Source organism: Dermochelys coriacea, chromosome 2 (assembly GCF_009764565.3).
Source record: "Dermochelys coriacea isolate rDerCor1 chromosome 2, rDerCor1.pri.v4, whole genome shotgun sequence".
Taxonomy (NCBI): domain Eukaryota; kingdom Metazoa; phylum Chordata; order Testudines; family Dermochelyidae; genus Dermochelys; species Dermochelys coriacea.
In genome coordinates this window covers 260,742,254-260,764,887 of record NC_050069.1, presented here as the reverse complement: position 1 = coordinate 260,764,887, position 22,634 = coordinate 260,742,254, and the positions used below count along the sequence as shown (strand labels likewise).

Here is a 22,634-nt window from a genome sequence, read left to right as displayed (position 1 = left end):
AGCCTCTTAAAGGGGCACGTTAAGTGTTTGGGCTCACCTCTCTTAAAAAGGCAGCTGCAGGTCTGGGCAACTTTGGTAGCTTTTAATTTCCTGTAAGCCAGCCAACCTCCCCCCTTCGAAATAAAGTAAACTATTGTTTTGAAACCATGCATTCTTTCTTTATTAATTTTAAAAAATTGAGATAATGGACAAGGTAGTCGTGGGTGGTTTTGGGTACATGTCGTCCGTGACCATTCCCTCCCTCCCTCCGTGCAAGCAACGGCAGACATTTCTCACCCTTTTTCCTGGATTGCCCACGCATACGCCACAGCACTGCAAGCGGGAGCCCCCTCCGATCACCGCTGTAGTTGTGAGCATTGTAAAGATCTCACATTTGCCCTTGGAGATATTGGCATATACATTGGCATTACGTCTTTTGGAATGGAGTTCTGATAGCACGGATTCGTCTCCCCATACAGCGATCAGATCCAGTTCCTCCCATTCGGTCCATGCTGGAGCTCTTTTGCGATTCTGAAATTGTATGGTCACCTGTGCTGATGAGCTCGCCATGCTGGCCAAACAGGAAATGAAATTCAAAAGCTCCCAGGGCTTTTCCTGTGTACCCGACTAGTGCATCTGAGTTGAAAGTGCTGTCCAGAGCGGTCATAATGGAGCACTTTGGGATAGCTTGCGGAGGCCAATACCATTGAATTGCGTCCACGCTACCCCAAATTCGACCCAGCGATGTCGATTTTAGCGCTAATCCCCTCATCGGGGAGGAGTAAAAAAATCGATTTTAAGAGCCCTTTAAGTTGACAAAAATGGCTTCATCGTGTGGACAGGTGCAGGGTTAAATCGACCTAACGCTGCTAAATTCGACCTAAACTCGTAGTGTAGACCTTGGCTAAGAGTCAAACCTTGGAGTGTGATTGCTGGACAGTAGACAGCTGGCTTGCAGTTTATTCCAACTCTGGAAAAATTCAGAGCACCAGACTTTCTAGATTTTGAAGGAGAGGTCATTCCAAAAAAATACTGCTTTGGGGAAGTGCTTTTTGTACTGCATTTTCTTTAATAAGTATAATTCTCTCTCCTTCCTTGCCCCCTGGAACAAAAGGTAGAAGCTGTAGATACAACAATGCAGCAGAAGGCAATTAGTTCCCAAGTCAACAAAGCATTTAAGCATGTGCTCAAGTCCCACTGCCTTGTCAAATCAGAATACACCACTGAAATGGGGCCTAAAGGAATTACTCAGTTTTTACATGGCAAAGTAAAGTAGTTATTCCTGATCTCTCTTAGGTAGGGCTTCTGTATCTTACAGGGATGCCATCAACTTGAGATCTAGTCAATTTATTTTTTAGAATTTTAAGTTGTTTCTGTTTCTGCTTCTGCTCCACCAATACCCCGCAAGTCCCCTGGCCAATCTCTTAAAATAATGTTTCTCTCTCCGCAGTTGCTATGAAAAAAGCCACACAAACAGGGGAAAGTGTGAGACTGAAGAAAACAGAGAACTGTTTCTCACTTAGGGTCCTGGGGAGCTTTACCAATAGCAGGTAGGAAAAAATTGAGAGGGAAATGGGATTTTTTATTTGACTAGCCCTTTCCAGTGCAGTTATGGCTGAGGTAGGTGCCATTTCTCACAGAGTAGGGCTGCTGGAACAATTTGTACAGTGGGGGTGCTGAGAGCCATTGAACCAAACTGTAAACCCTGCATATTATGGAGACCACTTCAAGCCAGGGGGTGCAGCAGCACCCCTAGCTCCAACACCTGTATCACAGAGTGAGCAAGCTGTGATTATCTCCTCCCTGTGATTATTTAATTATATTAAGATTGTACCTCCTGATGCCAGCCAGGGATCAGGTCCCTGTTGTGCTAGGGGTCTCTGAGTGGTGCCTACCTATTGTTTTTCACCAGCAATACCAGGTTTTCCTTCTGTTAGCACTGCTGGTGTAGCTCAGTCACACGCCACCTAGTGACATGACAGGGAACTGTGACTTCGCTATCAAGATTCAGAAGGGTAGCCGTGTTAGTCTGGATCTGTCAAAGCGGCAAAGAGTCCTGTGGCACCTTATAGACTAACAGACATATTGAAGCATGAGCTTTCGTGGGTGAATACCCACTTCGTTGGATGCATGTGGAAATTTCCACTACATGCATCCGACGAAGTGGGTATTCACCCACGAAAGCTCATGTTCCAATATGTCTGTTAGTCTATACGGTGCCACAGGACTCTTTGCCGCTATCAAGACTGTGTCTCTTAGACATCCCCAAGGCCTTTTAAACCAGAGAAAGAAGCCCCGTGCAGTGGGGTGCAAAGAGGATATGGCCAGGTAAGGAACCCAATGATTCACCTTGCAGGAGTCTCTAAGACTACCACGGCTGTAGTGTCCATTGCTTCCAGATTGCTGTGGAGCAAGGGACACTACAATACCTTCTGGACAAAGAAAGTAAGCCAAATGCACCCATCCTTTCAAATGCATCTAGAGACTAATTCAGCTTGAGATTGGCATACTGGGAAACTGCCTGGGAAGTCCCAGGTCAGAATTTAGCCCCTAAAGTGTTTCCTTAATCAATCATCTCAGCTAGAATTAGGCTAAAGCAGATTATACTGGCTATCTAGGTCAGATCTGCCCCAAGGTGTTAACACACTCCAGTTTAATCAGATCCAGAGAATGGTATGGGTTAGGCTCCAGTGACCCATTTCTAGATGGCAATTAGACTTACAGGTATTAAATGCAATTATGCTCCAACTCTCAAATTTACAGCTTTCAGTGACTCAGTTTCACACTGAACCTAATAGTTTCCAGGATGACTTCTGAGTGCTGGGATTGTGCATTAGAACTCTCCCACTGTGTATGTAAGCACACAAGGACACTACACCTGCATATACCAGTAATATGGGAATTAAGAGAGTCCAGACGTTGCTATTATTATTTGACATTTCTATTATCATAATGCTTAGAGACCCCAATCAGGGATCAGAGCCCTTTTGTACTAAGGGCTGTAGGAAGAGTGGAACAAACTCACAATCCTGGATTAGGACAAAATGTAACAGGTGGATAAACAGACAGACAACTTGGGGAGGAGGACAAGGTAACAATAAAGATGGGTCAGTTTTGCGTATGTAAGTCTTGTCAGGGTAAAGCAGTCAGGTGATCACTATCTTAGCCATTGCTGGTCATATCTAGACATCACCAAAGCTCTAGCTCTGAATTCAGATGTCCTTTGTGCTAAAGGCCTATGGCATTTATTAGAGACTCGCCTTTCTATAGGCTTCCTGAATCATCCTATAGAATGTAAGAGAATTATAACCAGGCTATAGAATTCTGTAGGGTGGCTTTAAAAATAACTTATCAACAGGATCTAATTTGCTATTTAATGCTACCTGTTTAAAAAAGAAAAATTCTGTAGTAACCAATCGGCTTAATCCCTATGGATCCTACAGACTTTAATAAGGGTCTTATCCCAATCACAGCAGAGAATCTGATTAAATTCTGATCCAACAACTGATCTCCTCTCCCCCCAACTCTATAGGAACATAGAAATTGTCAAACCACATCAGACCTAAGGTGATTCTAATCCAACATCCTATTTCCGTCATGGCTAGCACCAGATGCTTCAGAGGAAGATGCAAGAAATCCTGTAGAGGACAATTATGGAATAACCTGTTCATAGGAAAAGATTTTTGCTACCCTCATCAGTTACGGGCTGACTTGTGCTCTGAAATATGAGGGTTTAGATCTCTTTTTTTTTAAAAAAATGAATACCTCATCCATTATAACTATGGATGGTTGCATTTTCCATATAAAATGTCTAATCCATTTTTAATCCCATTAATCTTTTGGCCTCAGCAACATCCAGTGGCAATGAGTTTTGGAGTTTGATGTTCACACAGTGCATAATTAATCAGTTTCAAATTTGCTACCCTTTGCTTTCATTGACTGTCCCCCTGTTCTTGAGTTATGAGAATAGATACTTCTATTCACCCAATCTCCCTTCTTTATGCCATTTGGTATTGTGTATTCCTTTGACATGTTCCCTCTTCTTCATCTCCCCTCTGACTAAGTCTTTTCAGGCTCTCTCCTCACAGGAAGTCTCTCTGGGCCTCTAATAATTTTCATCACCTAGTAAAGAAAGGACATGGTAGCCATCTACAAATGTTAATGCCAAGGAAAGGAGAGGAATCTTAGCACAATGAAAGGCCACATAAGGGGGCAAAGTCAAGAATGTTCACAGGTAGAGCGAGTTATCCTGGAGCAATTCTCAACAGCGAGACCTCTTGGAGGGAAGCTTTAGAATCCTTCTTCTCCATTGCGAAAATTCCCCCCCCCCCCCGCAAAAAAAAAGTTCAATGGGAAATTTTTAATTGGAAAAAAAAATCAAAATTTAGAAAATTTCAACCAGCTCCTCTAGACTGGACAACCCTCCTATAACACCACATTAGGAAACGATCCTGGGGGGAGATGAACCAGGTGAATATACCTGGGCTTTTCTATCCCTATATTGGATCATCTGAGAGTTCTGAGCCCCGTCTCCCAGGAGCCTCAAATAATCAGGGCGGGTATAGTGTGGCTAGGTCTCAGAAAATGCAGCAGGGTGACTGTTTTCATCTCTCTAATCCTCAGTCCCATCCACCGCCCCCCACACACTGGGGTAGTCCTCGTGGCAGAGAGTCAGTACAGCATCAGCCTGAGACCACCACATTAAATGCATTGCTATGTTTGTGTCTATCAATCAGCTGTCACTCTGCAAAATCAGCAGCACCTCACTGAGCAAGATACACGTGAGGGAGGACATGCAGCCATGCTTGGTTTGAAGCAGATTTGGGACAGGCCGTGTGGATGGCACCTCGCTGTCCCGCATTCCAGGGATGGCAACATTGCGGTGGTGCTGGTTCTCTAGTGCAGAGACTTCCCGGCACTGCTGCCAACCAAGGCTAGTCATGTCTCCCTCCTGCTTGCTGCCCTGAGACATCTGCCCCCCACAGCCATGATCCCTTCTCCCAGGGCCTATTGCTGCTCCTCTTATGAAAGAAACCCTCATGAATGTGTCTTACTCTGTGAAACCAACACCCCAGCCCTGTTCTCCCTTCTTCCAAGGAGAGGCACCCCCTGAGTCTTGTAATATACCCAGCTCTCCAAATACAGACCCTTTGAGATAGACATTACCTCTGCATGATCTTTTTGGTCCTGGGGCGGTACAGCTATGCACACCCACTGCTCTGGGCTAAACCTACCCCTTTAATAAGGGGCACACATAAGGCTAACAGAACTACGGGGCAGAGTTAAGGCTGCCTGTGTGCGAGTCTATGCACTGCTAGAAGAGCATGCACTGGGTTCTGTGTCAGAATGGTTTATGTTACCTTAGCTTGCACTCTGAATTTTTGCAAGTTGGTGTGTGTCATGTGATAAGTCTCATTAGGAATTGCTTTTGGCAAATGTGGGCCAGATCCTCAGCTGGTGTAACTGGGGCAGAGCTTTGCTGAGGTCATTGGGGTTATGCTGATTTATATCCCTTCAGGATCTGGCCTTTTATGGGTTTTGTGGGAGAAGACAACCTGGCCGACAGGATAATGCTGGCTCTGCCTCTGGCACTGTGCAGCAGCACCAGTTAATCATGACAAACAGCAAAGTGCTGATGAGCAGGAGGAGAAAAATCTACATGGTTCATTCCCCGCTCTCATTTCTCAAGCAATTGCTCAACTTCTGTGGTTTGGCCGAGAGTTTAAAAAACAGAACTGGAGTTAGACACAAACAGAACATGAACCTTTCTGCTTCACTGGTCCTTATACTATTGCGCTCTGCTAAGCGCAAAAGGCCTATACGGTACTACCAGCTCATTTGTTGTTCCTGGTTCTTTACATCCCCCCTGTTATTTCAAAACTGACCCTGGTGTTGTTCCAAGCGCTTGTGCGTGAGCGCCAAAGCTCTAACTGGCTATAACTCCGTTATTTTCACAGGGAAGCTTTGCAGGAAATTTTGGCTATGAAAATATGATTCTGGAAACTCATGTGTGTGGAGGCAGAGACGCCGACTTTCTGGTTTCTCCCGGGGCTGCCCGACCCCAACTCCGCCCCAAGCCTCACCCTCAATCTACCCCTTCCCTCAAGGTCCCACCCCCACCACTTCCCACTCCCGCTCTGCCCCTGCCCCGCCTCTTCCCACCCCGTTCCGCCCCCTCCCCCGAGCACGCCCCACCCTCGCTCCGTCTCTTCCTGCCCCCGCTCCTCCTCCTCCTTCCCAATGCCTCCTCCACACTGCTGATCACTGGCAGGCAGGAGGTGCTGGTGGAAAGGGGGAGGAGCTGATCAGTGGAGCTGCCGGTGGGTGCTGAGCACCCACTATTTTTTTCCCCATGGGTGCTCCAGCCCTGAAGCACCTACAGAGTCGGTGCCTATGTGGAGGTACTAAAAGGTAGGATGCCATTGCAACAAAATGTTCGTACATTTCTGCTTGCGGAATGGAGCCAGCAGGCGGGGGCCACGGGCCTTTGCATTTGTGAGAAATGGAATAAACAAGAGGCTGATCCAATCAGCCTAGAACTGTTCATATTATTATTGCTTGTAGTTCATTAGCACCAGGAAGCCCCAACTGACCTCAGGGCCCCATTGTGCTAGGTGCTATACAAAGAGAGTGAGAGACACTCCCTGCCCCAGACAACTTACAATCTACATAGACAAGAATGGCAATGGAAGCATTGCCTCCATTTGACAGACAGGGAAGAGGCAATGCCCAAGGTCACACACACACAAAAAAAAAAAAAAAAAAAAAAATCTATGGCCAAGGAGGGAAGTGTACCCAGACTTCCTAAGGGCCTGGCCAGTGTCTTAAACACATCAGCCTTCCTCTCTCAGTGGAGACAAGGCATGGTTCTTACTGGCCTCCCTAGAGGATGCTCCTATTTGGCTCACCCAGCAAAGCTGTGTGTGCTGGACCACAAGAGTCTTGGCTATGGTGAAATGCAAGACACACGAGGGGCAAATTTAGGCCTGCTTTAAGTGCGCTAATCACCACAGAGGGCACCAGTGTTGCAATGATTGGAGTCTGGCCACAAAAGGACTCTACTGCCAGTTTGTGTGCTGGGGATAGCTGGGCAGCAGCCAGCTCCCCCACCATCTCAACCAGGTAGTGGCCTTTACAGGCACGCTGGACCCTCCTTTCCCTTCGAGAAATCTTGTCGGATTAATGCTGTTTCCTGGACAGCGAGTCTCTTGGTCCTATGCAGCTCCTGTCAGCTGCAGTGGACATTGCAGGTGCTTGGTGTCAGGATCACTCTAGTTCACAAGCCTTGATTGGGCCATGTGACAGGCTGTTAGGCAGCCATCCTTGTCCTAGAGACTAGGAGATAAAGGGACACATTCACAGAGTTGTGGGCGCTTATGGCCAACGCACTGGGATTGAATGGGAGCCTCCCAAGCTAAGAGCATGAGCTGTTACAGCTTGAGCAAAACAGCCCCAGCTCTGTCGTTGGGGGTTGTAATAGATTCAGATCCTCTGCAGCTCAGGCACGGGGGACTGCGGGGGAGAGACAACATGTACCACCCCCTTCCCCCCAGTTGGGCACAGTTGCACTTCCTGTATCCTCCTGATACAATAAGGACACGGTTCAAGAATCTTACTGTCCATCCCTTTGCTAACACAAAACACTCCTCTGCCAAAAGAGGGCCTACTCCTGATCTCACTTATGTTTGGTGTAAATTGGGTGTAACAATATTGAAGCCAGTGTAAGTAAGAGCAGAATCAGGCCCCAGGGACTGCAAACACATGGCACTTCAGTGGAGCTGCGTTAATTTACATGGACATAGAACTTGGCCAAGGTCCAAGCCGAAGGCTGAGGCAGTGGTGCAGAGGGCCTTGAAGGGGGTGAATCACACAGGAAGACTGGCAGAGCCAGGAGTAGAGCCCAGTCATGGGAGGCTAGCCGGGAGGCTAGCCAGGTGGCCCTGCCCCTTCTGCCCGAGGCCCTGCCCCTACCACATACCCCCACAGCCAGAGGATCCCCGGCCAAACCACCCTGGGGTGCCGGCCAGCCCCAGCGCCATCGCTGACCAGCCCCAGCGCCACTCCCTGCACTGGGCCACCCGCCGCCACTCCCAGCACCAGACCACTGGCCTCCAGCTGGAGCCAAGTTTACGCCAGCTTCAGGGAGAGGGTGGAGCATGGGCAGTGCCAGGACATGGTTTAGGGGAGGCTTAGCCTCACCTGGCCTATTATACCCACCGCCCACGAGTCCAGTGCTGATTCTCAGGCCAGAGTTTTAGCTTCAGAAAGGAGAATCTCCTTGCACGCAAATGTTCACCTTATTTCAAGAGAGATTCTTTGGAGACAGCTCTGCTTTTTTAGGGTCTAATCTAATTCCCATTAAGCCTAGTCAGAATCTTTCCCCTGAGTTTAATGGGAGTTGGATAGGGTCATTAGGAAATGCATTTTACCCTGATACAGCCTGCCAAAGAGGGATTTAGATATTTCTTTTCCAAGGTCAATTTTCTACTACAATTCACTTTGATGCACTAGAACTTTATAGATACTTTAACAAATGTATTCCTTTTATCTGTTAGTCCTTGGAAAGGATTTTCACTCTATTTCTGAGCAGAATTGAGTTTGTTGCTTGAAAAAAAATTATTTTTTTAAAAAATGGGTCTACACATTTAAATAGAGCTAATTTAAATAATGAAACAGTTTGTACAGTGACACAGAATAATGGGCCTTTCCTATTAGTAGGAGATTTTACATAATAACATTATTAGGGTTTGGGGGAAAAGTGACTCTAAATTATGCCACCCGGGGGAGGGGGGGGGGGATTCAGCGCCATTCAAAATTCCATTAAGAGTGCTTTTTAAAAATGTTTCCTTTCTTCAATGCAATTATGCTGTTTGGTTCATTTTAATTATTGTGAATTGATGTTAGCACTGGAAAAGCATGAATGTTTTTTTCCCCCTCCCCCACACTTGCTTTGATGGTTTCATCAAGGTCAAAGTAATTAACCATCTCTGGGCTTTAGTCTCCAGAATTGATCATCAGCTCCAGGGAAGGATGCTTCTCCTGGTTTCAGTGGTGTTCTACCAGGGGGAAACCGTAAAGAAAAAAATTAAGTACTATTTGTCCAGATAAACTAGGGATCTGCTGAGAGCTAAGTGCCTATCCAGTGGAGGGCTGTGAAAGCAATCTGGGAATTTGAATGTTTATAATAGCACATTGGTGCTGGCCTCTACTTTGGCCAATAGCTGCTGGCAGTGGAACTGGGGACCTCCAGAGCGAAAAGCACGAGTTTCTAAAACTATAGAGGTTGTTTCTTTCAGCTTTGGAAGTCCTCCATTCAGCACATGGTGCTGGCCAAGATGGTGGCCGTCACATAAATAAGCACCTAAATAAAAGTGGCCCCAATAGTGTTCTATTAAATTACTATACATCGTAGAAATGTAGGGCTGGGAAGGGACCTCAAGAGATCATGAAGTCCAACTCCTTGTACTGAGCCAGGACCAAGTAAATCTAGGCCATCCCCGACAGGTATTTGTTCAACCTGTTCTTAAAGACCTCCAATGACAATTATTCCACAGCCTCCGTTGGAAGCCTATTCCAGAGCTGGACTACCCTTAAAGTTTTTCCTACCATCCAACCTACATCTCCCTTGCTGCAGATTAAGCCCATTACTTCTTCTCCTAACTTCAGTGGACATAGAGACCAGCAGATCACCATCCTCTTTGTTACAGCACTTAACATAGCTGTAGACTGTTAACAGGTCCCCCCCGCTCAGTCTTCTTTTCTCAAGACTAAGCATGCTCAGGTTTTCTTAAACATTTTCTCATAGGTCAAATTTACTAAACCTTTGCTTATTTTTGTTGCTCTCCCCTGCATTCTTTCCAATTTGTCCACATCTTTCCTAAAATGTGGCACACAGAACTGGATGCAGTACTGCAGCTGAGGCCTCACCACCACTGAGTAGAGTGGGACAATTACCTCCCATGTCTTACATCCAACACCCCTGTTAATACGCTCCAGAATGATATGTATATTTGAGAGAGAGGGACATTTTCATAAGCACCAAAGAGAGTCTGGCTCCCAGCTTCCATTGCCTTTCAATGGGAGCTTAACCTGTTTAGGCATTTCTGAAAAACCTACCCTAAGTAGGCAGCATAGTGTACTGGATAGAGCATTGGACTGGGGCCCAGGGGACCTGGCTTCTCTTCCTGGCTCTGTTGCTGACCTGCTGTATGAACCTAGGCAACTCCCTTCACCTCTCTGTACAACATGCATGCATGGTGTCTTACACAATGGAATGGAACTCAGCTGGGACCTGGAGGCATTACAGTTAAATCATTATAAGAAAATGCAACCTAAATGAGCTCAAACGTCCTATATATCACCCTGGCCCAAACACCTCTCCTAACTCTTCCATAAGAGTATTTCTCCAAGTAATTCCAAACCCCTTTTTCATTTTTTAATATTTAGATCTTGCTTCAAAACCCTAATTTCAGTGAAGCCACGTGATCCTTTTTTTTGTGGTTAGGGCATTTAGGGCACACATCTACCCTTGGGGATGGGGTGCATTCTGTAAAACGTTTCATCTGACTCCCTCTCCTGATCCTGCTCTCTCCCTGGCTGTGCCTCACTTGTCTCCTGCTCTCTCCTTCTATTGTGCCCCTACCATCCTCCTCCATCTGCCTTTTGTCCCCCTTTTACCTATTCCGCTGTCTCTTGCTCTTGCAGTCACCAGACCCTGTTCTCCCACCCCAGGATGCCAGGAACTCCCAGGAGAACAGGGCCAGCTCCTTTCTCTCAGCAGACTATGGACTAAGGATTGCCTGATCCAGTACGCAGAATCCTATTTACTAGTAAAGAATTAAGTGACCACTAGGGGATGGTAATATCAATAGTCAGGGCCTACAGCCATAACTACTTTGCTGGAGTTTCCTCAACATTCTCTCCCACACATATACACTCAATTCCCCTGCTAGCCCCTACATCTCCACACATTCTGGAGTGCCAAGGAAAAGAGAAAACTATTATGAATCCAGCACGGAGGAAAATCTCTGAAGAGAACTGGATGCTGAGCGGGCTAGTGGCGATGCTGCTTACACACTATGGTAACGGGCGCTAACGGAAACCCTTCACGAGATCACACACTGGTAAGCGGGGGACCCAAGTTTGGATTCCATGCTCAAGCCTTGCACTCCAGTTCAGCTGTAAACAAAATATCTGAGAAACATAGGGCTGGAAAGGACCTCAAAGGGTCAGCTAGTCCATCCCCCTATGCTGAAGCAGGACCAAGAGAACCTAGACCACACTTGACAGGTGTTTGGCCAACCTGCTCTGAAAAAACCTCCAAGGACATAAAAATCAGAACACATGCAGGGACACCTCAAACCTGGGCATAGGAAAAACTCCTAGAGAAGTCAAGAAAGAAGGATGAGGGCTAGGGCCATAACTGGCTACTAGGGGCCTCCCAAACTATTTAAAGGGATTCTTTCCTATAGTTAGGGCCCTACCACATTCACAGCCATGAGAAACATGTCATGGACCATGAAATCTGGTCTCCACCCATGAAATCTGGTCTTGGGTGCTTTTACCATATACTATACAGATTTCATGGGAGAGACCAGAGTTTCTCATATAGGGGGGCCTGACCCAAAAGAGAGTTGCAGGGAGGGTCACACGGTTATTTTAGGGGGGTCATGGTATTGCCACCTTTACTTCTGCGCTGCCTTCAGAGCTGGGTGGCTGGAGAGCAGCAGCTATTGGCCGGGCACCCAGCTCTGAAGGCAGCGCCCTGCCAGCAGCAGCTCAGAACTAACAGTGGCAATACCAGACCATCCTTTACTTCTGCACTGCTGCCTTCAGAGCTGGGCGACTGGAGAGTGGCAGCTGCTGACTGAGGGCCCAGCTCTGCAAGCAGCAGTGCAGAAGTAAGGCTAAGAATACCGCAACCCCCTCTACAATAACCTTGCAAGCCATCCCCCTCACACACACACACCACTCCTTTTTGGGTCAGGACCCCTACAATTACAACACTGTGAAATTTCAGATTTAAATAGCGGAAATCATGAAATTTGCAATTTTTAAAATCCTATGACTGTGAAATTGACCCTAAATGGACCGTGAATTTGGTAGGGCCCTACCTATAATCTGCTAGCTACAGGTATTTTTAAAACCATTCCACAGAATTTAATAGGGAATTGTATGGAGTGTTAATTTAGAAATTAACTAATTTAGAAAATTAAGTTAATTTAGAAAAGCTTGCAGAAAGAAGTTACTCTGAAAAATGACAGAATTAAATAGAGAATTAAAGTCCATCAAGATCTATTATTTACTATTGTATGTTATCTGGCAGTAGCACCTAGGAGCCTAGATCATGGACCCCTTTGTGCTAGGCACTGTACAAACAGAGAGACAATCCCTGCTCCGAGAGCTTACAATCGAAGTGCAAGACAAGAGACAAACCTTCTCTCTAGGTTCTTCCAGAGTCAGACATCCAGCTTGCTCAGGCTGTCCCTCTGTCGGTCTCATTCTTTCAGGTTCTCGTCTGCCCTGCAGCTTGTCTCTCCCCTCACCACCATACACACACCTGATCAGAACTGTAGCCAGTGGAGCCCTCTGCCCACTGTTGCTGGTTTCTGGGCAGACTCCCAGAACTGGTGTCAGCTGTCCCCCCTGAACTGTCTCTTTAATTTGAGAAATCTTAAATGAAAGGTGCATTCAAAAGGGTTTAACTCAGCTCATAGCAAGATTTCACCCAGCTCATAACAGCATGCTCACCTTTCAGACAGGAATTAGCCGAATGGAATCTGAGTAAACAATGTGCATGTTGCAAAAACTCTAGTTCATTTCTCCTCAAACTCTGCATCCAGGAATTGGTCGTCACATGCCCCACGTCCTACCAGAAGACAGCAAGGGGATGACGTGATGGGAGGAGGGTGCTGTACTCCTTCCCTATCATCAACCACAAGGTGTAATTTTTAAAGTTTCCATCCAAAGGTTAGCATTGAAACACCCGCCCCATTTTTAGCATACCTAATTAATGGCAATTTTATATCTCTGTTGACTTACAAAAATATTCACCAGCGTGGGATGTGGCTTTTGTCATATAGTTTTGCATGTACATGCACCCACAGATAATTCAGTACAAGTGGAGTTGGCAAGCTCTTGTACACCTCCTACACTCCCCAAAATACAGAATGTTAAATAAAGAAACAAAGCAGAGTTGTTTTAAAAGCCATTAAATGTGACTTGCAAATACATCATACCACTACTTCCCTAACCAGAGGGTTATCTATATCTACCATATGCCCAGCCTATCAAGGTAAGGACAGCCGGGGTAACCGATTTGAACATATACATGTTTTAGGCTCCCCTTGCAAATACCCACCTCACATTTTGGTTGAGAGTAGCTCAAGAGTTTTCAAGATGGATTTCTGGTTCTTAGATTTTGCCAGCGTTTTTTAGTGAGCTAGTGATTGCTGCTATTTTGCCAATCCCCTGATTTTCCATATCTGGCAGCATTGCCAAGGCTCAAGATTTTATTGATCATAATATTTGGAGGTTTACTTAAAGCCCCAATTCCTGGAGTCAAGGGGTTATGGGAGAATCACAGCTGTCCTTTAAGTTTCTAGCGGTCGTGGTTACAGAGAAAAGCTGCATGTAAAATTCTAAAAGGGATAAAAACAGAAAGCAAATAAAAAGAACTCAGCATTTAAAAAAATTTTAAAAAAAATAAATCTCATGATTTTTAGGCCAGTCTCATGATTTTGGGTTGGCAGTGCTGAAACTGCACTTTGGACGCTGCTTCAGAGCTGCTGACTTCAACCCACACCCACTTTGCAGCCTTTTTGACACAGTTCCCAGCTGGCTCCCCATCAGGCAGGCTGATTTCACTGCCCTGAAGTCGATTGTTTCCCTTACAGAACTAAAGGGGTGCTGAGAAATTAAGTTCACTAGGGAGTGTCTTATTTCCTGAATTCTGCTCTCTAATGAGAGTTCAGAGTCCTTCCGCTGCCCAGCTGAGCAGCTTCTTCAACATTCTCCAAAACCAAATTCTTCACTCCAGGGACAAAGGTGCCCCATTTTTAGCAAGAAAATGTTCTCCCTGACATATCCAGTCTCTTTCAATGCTTGATTTTCAAAATTAAAAATCATGCCTAGCTCTCACATACTTTCCATCAGAAGATCTCAAAGCCCTTTACAAGGGGGGAGGGGGTTCAGTATTATTATCCACATTTTACAGATGGGGAAACTGAGGCACCAAGAAGTGAGGCTAGTAGCAATGCCAAGACACTATCTTTGCCCACACAAAGTACCCAGTGTGCATGTAGAACATGTGCATTTGCAAGTGAAGTAGCCAGTTGTGTGGCTAATTGGCCATTTGCAGGCATGGATAACCAGTTTGCGGCTGTGCATTGGGTACATGCAAACTGGCCCGACTCAGATACCCTTATTTGCACTGAGCAGCACCTTGTTCCACAAGTAGTCTTGCTGAAATTGGTGGAATTATTTGCAGAGTAAAATGCTACTCAATGTAAGGGTATCACAACCTGCTCCATTAGGTGAGCTCATCACGTATAGAGTAGCCGTAAGCATCCACTGCCCCATAAACTAACCCACACCAAACCGCTGGCATTTTCTCTCTGTAATAACAAGATTTCCACTGCCCACCCAATAATATTCTAGACATTAAGGCCCAGATCCTCATCCCCCTGTGCAAGGGAGGCAGGATGGAGCCTGAGAATCAGGAGACCTCAATTCAATTCCTAACTCTGCCAGTTACTCCCTGGGACTTTGGGGAAGTCACTTTGCTGCCTCACTTTCCACCCTGTGAAAATGAGAATAATGCCACTTACCTTCCACGCAAAACCTTTTGAGATCTGTGGGTGAAAACCCCTATGTAAGCATCGCCATGTGACACTGACCTAATTCCCATTGCCATGCTCCCATTTCCATATGCCCTGGCCCCTTTTCTGCCCACCTGGCCCTTAGACACTCAGACAAATCAATCTGCACTGCCACATGCCTGCAGGCATCCTACCAGAGCAGCCACAGGTCAGTGCCAGCCAGGCTCAGCAGTGTGAGGGGAGAACCGCTGTATCTCTTGCACAATTTTGATTACTTGTGGCACCCTAAAGACTAACAAATTTATTTGAGCATAAGCTTTCGTGAGCTACAGCTCATTTCATCAGATGCATTCAGTGTCAAAAGCCGGTTTAGCACTTAAACAAACTATGGTTTCAGGTGCTTAGCCAGTGACTTCCACCCAATCAATGGTTTGACTTTCTTTAAAACTCAGCAGCAAACTTCAACTGCTTAATATTATTTTTTGTCCACTGAATGCATCCAATGAAGTGAGCTGTGGCTCACGAAAGCTTATGCTCAAATAAATTGGTTAGTCTCTAAGGTGCCACAAGTACTCCTTTTCTTTTTGCGAATACAGACTAACACGGCTGCTACTCTGAAACCAACAATTTTGATTGTGGCACTGCAAACATTGGAGAAATTAGCTGAGCCCTGGACTTTTGCAGTTTTACTACATCAGCTCAGTAGTTTGTCTGCCCCAGGAGGTAGCTTACCTTTTGGCCCTGATCCTGCAACTTGCTCCATGTGGAAAGATCCTGGCACCCACATGCAGCTCTATTCAAGCCAACAGGGTTCCATGAGAGCCCTGTTTGCCAATGCAATACAAGAAGCTGGCTCAAGGCCTTAATTATATTCTTGCTAAATTTACCTCCCAGCTCAACATGGAGGGACTACTAATCAGGGTAGATTGATTCAGATCAAAGCAATTAAAAATCACCTATTTTAATCATGCAAGCAGGAAACCTTGATATGAATAGTTCTTTTTAACTGTGTTTTGCATTTGTACTTTCTACTTTTTTTCCTAAAGAAAGTTTGATTCTCATTGGGTGGTAACCATTAAAACATGGTGATTTACAGCTAAGTATAGCCTGTACACTGAGCTTGGCACTTCTTTTTGCTAAGTAGGAGGATATACTATATCTATACATATTTATATAAGCAGATACATAGCTTAATTTTTTACTAGATTATTATATTTACTTGCAATTTGTGTGAAGCTCTATTTATATGGAAATTCTAATTGAGTTAAAAATGCACTGAAAAAGCATTTTAATTATTTTTATTAAATACAGCTACTTTAAATGTGCTGGATACTTCGGGAAAAAAAAGTTTATCAAAACATGCATTGCATTTAAAACTAACTGATTTATTAAACAAAGGCTTTTTTCATAGATTAGAAAGGGAGGAAAAACCAAGCTTTCCTGCTTTTTCAACTCCCAACTGATTTCTGAATTTTGAATGAGCTAGTCATTGAACTGAACCAGCTGAAATGAAGATAATAGTCTCTCTGCACCTGCAGAAGAAGCTACTGCTCTCAAAAGCCGGTTTAGCACTTAAACAAACTGTGGTTTCAGGTGCTTAGCCAGTGACTTCCACCCGATCAATGGTTTGACTTTCTTTAAAACTCAGCAGCAAACTTCAACTGCTTAATATTATTTTTTGTTTTTAATGTAAACGATTTGAATAGATTATAATAAGGTTAGGCCTTAACATAGGCTGTCAATTTCAAATTTAATTCTAAATAGACTTATTTTCAAAACTGTGTTGAATTTAAATTAAAAAATCCAATTTATTTTTTTAATCTGATTTTTAAACAATTTTTTTTAAATCATCAATTTTTATCCACCCTGCTACTAACCCTACTCCATCTACACATAATGTGAAAGCTCCCATTGGCTTCTAGGACAGGGACCAGAAATGCCAAGGATTTTCCCTACTAATAAAGGTATGAACTTCCTTAAGCATCTGAACCATCCTTGGATTCCCAAGCAGCATGCTGTTCTCCGGGGAAGTGGCCTGTGGCGGTTCCCCAACACGGATGCAGAGGAGAGTCACAGCTTGCCCCTGCTCAGAAAGCATTCTTGAAAAGTGCTTGGGGATTTAAACGTTTAATGGAGACTTCATGTGTGCGCTGAGAGGCCTAATGCTTTCTCTTCCATTACACAAATTGCCAGCTCACCCTCAGTTCGCCCTTGGATTTTTTGCTCACCCCGATCAACTTCTCAGCAATTAGGGGCTCAGGAGAATAACATGCTGGGGACTCTCGGGACCGTAACGCACAAGAGTATCAGCCTTCATTAGAAGGCATAGATGTATCAAAATAAGACACAGAGCTCAAGCTCTGCATGAATGTGCCTCAGCCAAGAGATATGAAAATGTGACAGCCCTCCTTTAAGTATATGAACAAACCCCCCGCTTCACAAGGCAAAACTGGACGTCTTTCTAAACGATATCCTCATCATCATGGCAAACCCCAAAGGAATGTACCCTCCTTACAGCTCGAGCGCCCCCCGGATTCATCTTTGGAGAGATCCTTAAGCTGGTCTACCTTGCCTCCAACACACAGGGCACTGGAATGGCCCTTTCACAAGGTTTCCTCACTCATTTTCAGCTCAAGGGCAGAGAAACTCTTGGCTGTTTCCCCTTAAAGGACAACTGATCAGATCGAGGCAGGTGGCCAGCTTCAGTATAAACCTCTTTGGTGTGAATCTACCGATCCTACAGGCTTTCTAAATGAGAATCGGGGGAAGTCCTCTGCCCTATGTTCTGCAAGAGGCCAAACTAGATGGTCACATGGTCCGTTCTGGCTTTGGAGTCTATGAATCTGCACACCACCTACAAAAGGCCAAACATGGAAAGCCAGATGCACATCCCCAGCCCTGAATTAAAACACCACCACAAATAGCTTGGACACAGCCTCACCAAACAGCTTCAGTGTCTGCTCCTGGCTAACCATGCTGCCTTCCCTCTGCAATAGGAAGGGAAAAAACACAAAGATACTTACCTCCCTTCTGGCTGGAAGAGGCAACTGACAGCTGCTAGCTGCAAAATGGTCACTTCACCCCTGCCAGCAGCTTTGCTCTGCAGTATTGAGAGGGCCAGCTCCAGAAGGTGCATTGGGGTGGGGGAAATGTTTCTATTCAAGGGCAACCTTACACTGGGGGAAGTTAGAAGGGACAAGGAAGTTACCGAAGAAGGTGCTACTTATCACGGCTATGTGGTACACACCAAGTTCTGTACACTATATAGGCATGATCTAGTGAGTAGAGCACTAGACTGGGAGTCAGAAGACGCAGATTCTATACCTGGCTCTGCTGCTGGGTAACCTTGGTCAAGTCATTGAAGCGCTCTGTCCCTCATTTTCCCATACTGCTCTCTATCTATGTTGGCTCTGGACTGTGATTCTTTGGGGAAGTGGCAGCATCTCACTATGTGTCTGTACAGTATCTGGTGTGATGGGGCTCTGATTTTGGTTGGGACCTCTGGGCATCATTTTAATAAGCATATGCGAGCCCACCTGTCATGTGCCTAACTTGAGCATCCACAGAGCAGAAACATGGATAAAGTCCTAACACAGCTACAAAATGAAATTATGCTCTAGCCAGGATTGGGGGACAGTTTATATGTAACTGGATCCATCTCCATGGTTGTATCCGAAACGTTGTCGATGGAGGCTTGGACCACTAATGACCTTTGGTGTGTTTATCATGAATCAAAACATCTCTTTAAAAGTTCAGCCAGCATGTTAGCCCTGAATAAATATGGAGGCTTTGTCATGTGAAGTACATCAGATAATACCCCAATGGTTGATAGTATTGACTGCAGCTAACCAAGGGCTGAGAACAATTCATCCTCCAAAAGGTACACAACATTTCGAGGGCAGCACAATAGGTTACGGGCAAACAACCCACTTCCCAGCTCTCCAGTACTGCTGCAGCAAATAAATCATCTGTAATAAACAGAGGATGATTATTTAGCACCGGCAACAAATGTTTGCAGCATTTACTGAAAGCAGTCTGTCTTTGTAACAGCAGCGGCTGGTGATCTTTATGTACCAGAGGCTAAGGCCTTGAAGAGCTGATTTCCGCTATCTACACATTTGAAGACTCAAGTATCTGGTTTGTTTAGCTCTTGTGGCATTCACCTGTAGCAATGCTGTGGAGCTCATTCAAAGTAGTCTTCACAGTTAGCTGTAGCTGAAGGAAATGTATAGTGTAAATTCCCAGAAATACGGGATTGGTAACTGACCTAACAGTTTTCAGAGTGGTAGCGGTGTTTGTATCAGCAAAAACAACGAGGAGCCCTTGTGGAACCTTAGAGACTAACAAATTTATTTGTGCATAAGCTTTCGTGGGCTAAAACCCCCTTCATCAGATGCATGGAGTGGAACATACAGTAGGGAGGTATAACAGTATATACAGTAGGGACCTAGCAGTGTTTGATTGATTAGGTCCTTCAGACAGCTGCTCCTAACTCGTCTTCCCCTTTGAAGCAAAGATCCCACCGCGAGAACTCATTAACGAGCTCAGGAGCTGCTCAGAAACTGTGGAGTCAACTCCCCCGGAAGAAGGGTCCAACAGGCCCGCCAACGTGGGGAGCAAAGGGGTCAATTGCCCAAGGGCCCGGCGATTTAAAAGAGTGCGGGCAGATGGGATAGATATGTATATTTTTAAATAAAAATTACAATTAAAAAAAAAAGAAATTCGTTTTCTGCAGCAGCTGCTCTGTACTGAGCGCGGTCCCCCACTGTGCCAGTAACCATTGGCCAGAGCGCTGCTGCACCCTGCTGGTCTGGCAGAGCATCAGCACCAGCAGCCTGGGAACTGTGGAGCTTGCTGCCTCCTCAGGCTGCTTGGGAGCCGCTGTGCCTGCCGTGCCGGCTCTCCGGCGGCGAGGCTGAGGACAGGGAGACTTGAAAGAGGAACAAGCTCCCTCCGCGCTACCAGATTTCCTCCCCCAGGGCTGCAGCTCCTCGCCGGACACAAGCCAGCAAGCTCAGTCACTCAACTGAGCTGCCCTAGGTTTGCCAAGAGGCAGCGGGGGCCAGCCTCCCCTTTGCTGCCGCGAGCACTGGCTGATGAGCCACTATGACGATGAGGAGCAGGATGAGGGGCCACCTCTCAGCCAGAGAATGAGGCGCGCGTTTTCCCTCTGCCTTCGCCCCGGCCGCTTCCTAGGAGATCTCTTGGGAGATGTGGCGCACCACGCCTGCCATCTCCTCATTGCTCTGGGTGTTGATGTCCCACAGCACCAGCAGCACAAGTATTGTATTGTATATTTTAACTTTGTTGGTCATATTCAGTTACCTCTTGTATATCAGTTTTTTCCTTCTCTTTTGATTACAAATGAATCACGATTAGGTGTTTAATTAGCCAACTTGATACTTTAGGTGTTTCCTTGGTGCTTCTTTAAATGTTTTATATATTAATTAATTTCATTCCATAATGTATTTATTTAATTTAAATACATAATTTAAAATAACAAATTTGACATCTTATATTTAGGCTCACGATTTATTTAATACTGGTGCTGTAACTGGAAAAAAAAAGTTAACTGGATCAAGCAATGCCACAATATACCCATAGTGGGTTCTAACGTGTTATCAATAACATGAAAAGTAGTGTCGTAAACCTCAGCCTTCCCTTTCAAGGGGGGGGACATTGACTGTTCTGCCCGGGGGCCGGAATTTCTGTCAGTGGGCCTGGGGCCCAATCCAAACTTCACAACCTCCAATGTAAGTCAAGGCGCTCTTCTTCGATCTGCCTTCCCTCACATCAACACGGAGCAATGGGGTCATTTTAAAAAGGAACAACCCTACGAAAACAATGCACTGCACTGCACACACAGCTCTCCCCCTGGGGAGAGGATGAGAAAAAGGATCAAACACCGGTGATTGGTGTTAGTCATGTTGCTTAATGCACTGTTGGCAGGCACGCAGTTACTATGGAAAGGAAGGGGTTATAAGAACCTATATGGAATAGACGTGCGATTCAAACTGCAAAACTTTAACTGGCTTCAAGGGAAGCAAGATCAGGCCCATAGGCCAACATCAAAGGCTGAATGATGCAGGTTACTGTTGAAAAAATAAGTTCTTTTGTAGTCAAGAGGAATACCAGATAGAGCAAATGGGGGTGTTACTAGTTGTTACCCTGATGTCTGCAAACACAACGATCCAAGAAGCTACAGAACAATCTCCTGGAGTTAACACACTAAGCTATCAGGCAATGATATGATCTCAATCCCCCACCTAGTTTTTGCAACTGCTCAGCATTCATATTGAATCATAATATTGGGCCAAATCATGAGGCCCACACTCAGCAAGAGTTGTGCATCAATGAAGACTGTAGGATTTGGTCCATTGTATTGCACTGGCTAGTGTGGATATGCACCATTGCGCTCTGGTGGCTAGAATCGGAACTGCCCAACTGTGTGTCATAGGCCTTCGACTTCTAACAGTACAGCTAAAATGGACTGGACCCAGTTTCACTGAATCCCTCTCCTGGGACTTGACTCTTAAAGCAACATCTTTCCCTGCTACCAGATACATTTTGTTTTCTCCCACAAATGAAGGGTTTTTTTAAAAAAAAATCATGAAATATTCTGTGAAAAGAATATACAGCTGAAACCTTTGAAACATCGTCTTTCATTGAATTTATAGTAGCTTCTGACAAATAAATATAATCTGCATTACAATGCCTGATGCTAATACAGTAAACTGCTGCATTTTACCGGAGCAAGGGAACCTTTCAACAGTTCCTCACCTAAATATGAGTATATAATTTACCCTATGAAAATGCATCAACACACACTTCCTAGTTAGCTCCTATCTGCAGATCCAGCAATTATGAAGTCAACGCTCAACATTTCACAAGTACAAATGTGAGCTATGAGTATCTCCTTGTGGAGAAACAGCTACATTGCCAGGAGTATGTACATTGCTTCTGATGAATAATTTTCAGAGTAGCAGCCCTGTTAGTCTGTATTCGCAAAAAGAAAAGGAGGACTTGTGGCACCTTAAAGACTAATAAATTTATTTGAGCATAAGCTTCCGTGAGCTACAGCTCACTTCATGAATAGGTTTCACTTAAAGGGATCCTGTATGTCATCCTTTAAATTGCAACTGTCTGGTCCCAATGTGCCTCAAGAAAAGACCCCATTTCTCCTTCTGTAATTGTCTTTTCAGACTTTTTCCTTGAATCCACAGGCTTTTCAGAGGGTGCAGTCCTAAAGGATGCAACACACACAAGCAAGGACTGTGCTCTGAAATGTAATCCAAGAGGTGATTTCTTTTATCCAGCTAAAAAAGAATCATCCTTTTCATGTCCTTAAATTAGTCAAATTTGTGCCCAATTCTCTGGCCCTTTGAGGAAGTTACTAAGGCTAACGAAAGCTGTAACCCTTCTGCCAATGGGGACGCAGCAACAAGGGCTGGTACTTATTTTAAGGGATTCTCTACAATTTCTTAACTTTTTTGGGCTCAAGTCCTCACCTAGTAATCTGGGAACCTATAACCACTCTGGGTACTTTTGCTAGGCAAATCTGTATCCACTCGCCAGGGCTGTCCTTAGGCATATGCAGCATATGCGGCTGCGTAGGGCAAAGAAAAATTTGGGGCACCCCTGGGTCATTGTATCTACCCTCCTGCCTCTTCCTAACCCTGTTTTGACCCTTCCTGCAGGCTCCCACCACAGCTGGCTGCTGCAGCCTGGTGAGTCTTCCTCTGGAGGGGATCTAGTACTTAAAAGTGAAAAAGCCCTTCCAGCCTGCCAGACCTATTAGCACAACACTGAAATTGTTAAAGAGCCATTCAAGTGGTA

The 22,634-nt window shown here is 45.3% G+C and overlaps 1 long non-coding RNA gene across 1 annotated transcript; it reads right to left on the bottom strand.

The window, feature by feature from the left end:
• Positions 1–764: 764 nt before the first annotated feature.
• On the bottom strand, positions 765–15,918 carry LOC122459064. The gene is made up of 4 exons (XR_006279504.1): positions 15,531–15,918; positions 13,340–13,619; positions 12,415–12,847; positions 765–1,081 (listed from the first exon to the last, which is right to left on the bottom strand). It is a non-coding gene; the product is annotated as an uncharacterized LOC122459064 (long non-coding RNA).
• Positions 15,919–22,634: the final 6,716 nt, after the last annotated feature.